Raw genomic sequence first — 6,232 nt, 5'->3', positions numbered from 1 at the left:
CACACACACATATACACTCAGAGGCCTGAGAACTAAGTGCCATGTCACATATATGATGCACACTTTTATATGTTAAGATGCACGGATCATAAGAGGTGTTGGAAGGGTGGGTTTGAAAGACTGGAGCAATTACCTTAGCTTCTATCTTACTGGTAATCACTGCTAGTATGTCAAACAAATAGTAGAGGCAGGGGGATGGTGTACCATTCACTGCTGGAAAAGGAATATGTGGCAGAAAATCAAATTAAGTCATTAAATTATTTTGTGTTCCCTGAAAGGTTTTTCTTAGTGAGACTGGAAAAAAATAATTTCCATCTCATCTCAATTTAGAAGAATATGGGGTTATACTTCCTCAGATAAATTATAAAAAGAACTTGCTCATGATTGATATCTAGAAAATAATAAAAACTGCAAAAATTACCATAAAGAGTAGAACTGCATTCATTATTACTTTAAATAATATTTCTCTATACAAAATAATTCTACTGCTGAAAATTGGAGAAATGTGAAATTTTCAATTTGAGGGATTTAATTCCAGACAATTTACTTTCTTTTTTATCCAATGCAAAAGCTTAAAATGTCATATCCTATGGATGAATTATTAGACCATCTTTTCTGTAGCTGTTGCCAAACAACTTTATCACTATTAATTTTGCTCATTTCCTAGGATTTTTTTCAGATATATCAGAGACCAGCCTTTCTGATAGTCTTTATTTTAAGAAATACTTTAAGAAAAATACAATATACTCATTTCTGTGTTAGTCTTAATTTGTTATTGATTTCCCAGTGTGTTAGTTATTCTTTTTTCTAAATCCTGGAATAAAATATGTCACATACCACATAAAGGATGCGTACCAGAAGAACACTGTATGTGAATATTGGACTTCACATCTTTTAAGCATAATAGTTAAGTAAATTTGGCTACATACAAATAATAGTTACTGATTTGGAAGTGTCAATAATCGTACTTTATTCTAGTGTATTTCTTAAAGCAGCAGAGGTTTGCGTTTGTCTTTTGTAATCAACTAGAATTTATATTACAAATAAAAACTGACAACCCTCTGTACAGAATAACACTATTTATTTGGTACTGATACTAGGTTTCTAGATAGTGGAGCAGGAAGGGTATAAGTACTGGCAGTAGGACTGAGAAAAGGAAAGAATATCTTTTAGTTTCAGATGACCAGGACGTCTGGGGTGAAACATGGGTGAGCCATTGTTTGTTCTAAACGCACATCTGTACGCTATTTAATTAGTAGAAAAAATGCTCACAGATCAACCAATAATTTGTCAATTTTTATTTTAGTTATTATTTTGAGTTTTCATCTTTTTCTATATCTTCATAGATATTTATTTGGCCAGAATGATGACTAAAGTATAAATTCAAACACAAGTTACAAAAGAACATTAAAGTATCCTGGGAGAGTGCAAAATTGTAGTTATTTAGATATTGAGGTAATTATTTAACTTTAAAATAAAGTGGGAAATTAAAGTCTGTGAATCCATTATTTACTGTGCTGTTTCAAAAGAATAAAACTGAGGCTTAAAATATTTATTTATTCACATTTCTGCAATTTGAGTCGCACTCCATTAGATAGGATAGTCTTTCAGCTAATCTCACCTGGAGTCACTCATGCAGCTGCTGTTATAGAGATCTCTTCTGGGAATGGAGGGTCCAAATGGGCCTTTACTCACGTGTCTAATGGTTCTGGGACAGCTACCCAAAGCACTTCAATTATCTTATATAGCAGAATATCCAAGAGCAGAGAAAAGCATGCTGTGAAATACGAATCAAACATTCAGAGTATCCTGTCTGTACTGACTGTGACAAGAAAATAAGTATTCTCATTCTTTTGTGTCTTGATTTATGTCTATGTCTCTCAGATATTGACAAAATCATTTAAAGCACAGATAAGGTAGAAATAATTTATCAAAACTACTTGCATTTTCAAAAGTAATTGAAGGTAAAGACTTTTGATTTTTCACTCAAACTGTAAGTGAAAATTAATAGGTACAACTAATATGCATTTATTAAGTCCTAGAAAAGCCTTTTTAGTATACTTCCCCCAAACTGAGGAAGTTAATAACAACAATCCTTTTGAGAGTGAGATGGCTTCCAATTCTTTACCTTCAACAAAACTGAAGGCAAACCTAATTAAGTTTTTAGCTATAAAAAAAGGTTGTTCATAATTATTTTGGTATATCACTATATTAATTTTGATGTAAACACAGAAGTTCAAAAAATATACATTGTTTTTATAACAAAAGACTTTTCTCGTATAGACATTTATATGAACAAATAAGAATTAAGTTGATACTAAACTTTCATTCAACAATATGTAATATTCATTTATGTGAACTAAATGGCAAAATCCATCTCGTTTAGAAATATATTTCCAATAAAATTTTATCTTTATTAAAATTTTTAATATATTTTATTGCCTTGAGTGCTTATGTAGTAATAATTGTAATGCTATCTCAATACAGATTTTTTAGAGCCTAATGTCACATGACAGTTAAATTATTAGTTTCAATGTACCTGTATATTTTTGTTGAAGAAAACCATGATAGAATTATCAATAAAAGTTTTAAATATAAAAATATATTGCATTAGTATAAAATTGTTTAGGAAATATTAATTTGCAAAATAAAAATTACAGTGTAAGATTTCCAATTGTTTAAAAGAATCCTATTCATGCATTTTGAAAAAAATAATGGAGAGAGATATGGTGGTTTCATTCTATTTAATACATTTTAAAGACAACTATATCAGCTTTATTTTTAAATGTCAGTATTTGCAAAATACCAGAGCTTATATCTTTTGCAACTAATTGAACTTATGTCAAAAGATTTTAATTATCAGCTTACAATGTTTGAAGGGGTTAGTTTCATTTTTAGTTTATTTTTTTAACATTCTTTAGGTTTTCAAAATTCTTCCAGAGGGATGCAAAAAAAATGTATAAAAAATCCTGAGGAAGAAGATGATCGTCTCTTTTGACTAAACAGTTGCATTGTAGGCACAATGTCTCATGCACAAGGAAATATGATAGGTCAGGATATTCATTACACCATTGTTTGTGATAGCAAAAACTAGAATCAAATATTTACCAAAAAAGTAATGAATAAATAAATGGTACAACTACAGACAAAAAAGAAAATCTATCATGGTGAAAGAAATGATTTAGACCAACGTTACTCCAAGTGTATTCTGGGGACCAGTGTCAGTTGCCAAACTATTTGCTACCAATCTGTGTCAAGATGAGTACTAAAATTTAGAGCAAGCTTTAGAAACCTCTATAGCAAGTTGAGGAAGTATTTTTATCTGTTAAATGTTATAATAAAAAAAGTGGGAGTGTAGTGAGTACATCTTTGTTTTATTATATTTTGTAATAATTGGTTTTTTGTTGTATTTTAATTCAACATATGGCTCATGATAGACTGAAAGTTTTTAAAAATTTTTAATGATCCTTAGGTTAGTAAGCACAAATAAATCTTAAAAATATAATATTGAAGGAAGAGAAAACTTGAAAATTATATATACAGTGTATTGTCAATGATTTTTATGAATATACACATAGTAAAATATATATCATATATAATAAAATGAAATAGTAGTGCACAATTTATACAGTAAAAAGTATTAGTATGTACTGATAAGCCATGCATGAGAGTGATATATACCAACCTCTGCAAAGAAGTGCCCTCTGAAAAGAGGGAGGCAGGGAAGAGAACAGACTCGTGTAGGGGTGGGGGCTTCAACTATATCTGTAGTGTTTTATTTCTTTTAAAATATATATCTAAAACAAACATGGCAAAATGTTAAGATATTTTAAAGCTTGCTTGTGGGTATATGGACATTCATTATATTATTCTCTATCTTCTTTTATGTTTCAAATACTCCATAATAAAATACATAAAAGTAAATCAAAGTTTTTTTCAAAAGCAATATAAACTGCAGATTGTTGGAAATTTTCCATAAAGGGAAAAAAAGTAGATCTAAGAGAAGATCAAAGCTTCTCTAAAGTATCTGATAAATTTTAACAGATTAGGTGTCTTTCCAAAGTCATGTATGGAACATCAGCTGTGTATAAAGAACTGTGCAAGGTATTAGAAATAAGGAAAACTGTGTGTTGAGGGTATAGAAAAGATTATTTGGGAGAAACCTGAGACTAAATCAAGGGCCTACTCAGCCAGATGTCTTGATATTTACCCAAAACAAAACTGGATATCTGTACCTTAGATAGGCAGGATTTCACCTCAAAAAGAACAAGATTCCCATTGTTTATTACTTCATTTTCCCACATTATCATTATCCCATATTATACTTATCTTAGTGGTATCACCTGGCAAACTGACATTTCTAGAAACGCAGTCTGAGGTTCATAAGAGAAAGTTTCTAACAACAGATGCTGGGCAGATGTTTCCCCTCACCTTTTTTTTTCTTTTTCTTTTTTCTTCTCTCTCTCTTTTTTTAATTCAGACGTTGGACAAGTGTGATCTTTATGCTGCGGCTTAACTCTGCAGGCCAGCTGCCTCCACAGCAGCCTTAGAACAAGTGGATTTCCTTTGTGTGTCTGAAATCACCCAACACCAGATGTCAGCCTACAAGTTTCCATCACTCAGGAGTCCTGGTTTGCCATATTATAAAGCTCTGGGAATGATACTTCAGAAACAGTGACTTCCTATCCCATTTCATTAAATTGAAGGTGAAATAAAAAGGAATTTGACCTCCAGAGGATGCTTTCTTTGACCTATGAGAAGTTCGTTGTTACAAAATGAAAATGCAGTCACTGGAGAGATGTAAAAAAAGAAGCTAAGCTGGATAGCTTATAAATCATTTAACAGTATGCATGTGGTTTAATAGTAATAAGGTCAAGGTTTTACTGAGCTGGCGTTCAAAATAATTCAATACTGATTACATGATACTAAAAAGAAGGGATGCTTCTGTGTGTCACTGAACAACGAGGACATAAGTATAGCAAAAAACATTCTTCATTATGGCTGTTCCTCTCTGGGCTCTGGTCACTTTAGATATCCTTCAACAGAAGCTTGAGCAATTAAGATGGCTGATTTCCCAGGGAGAGAGCTTTGTGTTAGCTAAGCTCCATCAAGCACAAAAGCTTAGGAGACTGTGCTAAAATAGCAAACCCTATTGAAGGATCTGAGATTCCTCTTGTCTTAATTTGCACCGTAAATTAAAACCCACTGTTTATCAGAGCCAGGTATCCAGCTGTTAAATTAGCCTGAAAAAAAAATTAAGATATTTTCTTGGATCATTTGCATGGATTTAAAAATTTGCTTTGCATAATTTTGCAGGGGCCATTTAGAGTCATTTTTCAGATCTGAAGAAAAAAATCAGAGGCACTTTACTGAAAAAAGAAAAATGAAATCTGCCTCGGGTAAAAGTTTTTAGTCATTTGTGAAATTCTCTCTTTTCTCTGCAGTCATAGTTAAAAAATGAAAGCTGAAGCTAAAATCCCGCCTAAAAGAAACACTGAAATCAATCGTTCCTAAACTGTTTTAATAGCACCACAGCATGTCTCCAAAGAACTTCAAGATTTTCTAATTAATTTTCCACCACTTACATGTTTATATTAAAGCAGAAATGCAGGAGCAAAGTAGAGTTTCAAAGAATTACAAGTTCATATTCACGTCCTGTGTATTCATTCCTACAGTAGGCCCTCCGTGGCTATTAAGAACAGTTCTACGGAAGGCATACACAGTAGTAGCAAAATCGCTCAAAATCCTCTGTACCTCCCTTCCTCATCAAAAAAATCAGAAATAATATATTATCGACCTCATTATTCTGAAGAGTAAAAGTTTTAACCTGTGTCAAGCACAAAGTGGCTATTATAAGCAACATTCAAATGTTAGCTACCGTATTATATAATTTAATTGGGCCATGGTTCTAGCCAAAACATTTTTACAGCAATGGTGTTAGCTAGAGAAACTCAATTTTTGAGGTTAAAACTGAGGCTAAAACACAATTATAGAGATTAAAATTGTGTAACTATCTATGTGCATTTCACTATAGAGATACAGATAAGCGTATTTTAAAACAGAAGGGAAATAACACAAAATATTGAGTATTTATGGGTATAGTGATATTTTCTTTTTGATATTTTTTCCTGTTTTCAAATTTTTAAAATAATGTCTTCTATTTTTGAAAATTTACTCTTGTGATAAGAAAATACAATCTCATAAGGAAATAAAAAATAAGAAGTTAAAAGTT

Source organism: Pteropus medius, unplaced genomic scaffold, assembly GCF_902729225.1.
Source record: "Pteropus medius unplaced genomic scaffold, Ma_sr-lr_union100, whole genome shotgun sequence".
NCBI classification, from domain to species: Eukaryota; Metazoa; Chordata; class Mammalia; order Chiroptera; family Pteropodidae; genus Pteropus; species Pteropus medius.
Note: the sequence above shows the minus strand (reverse complement) of the source record.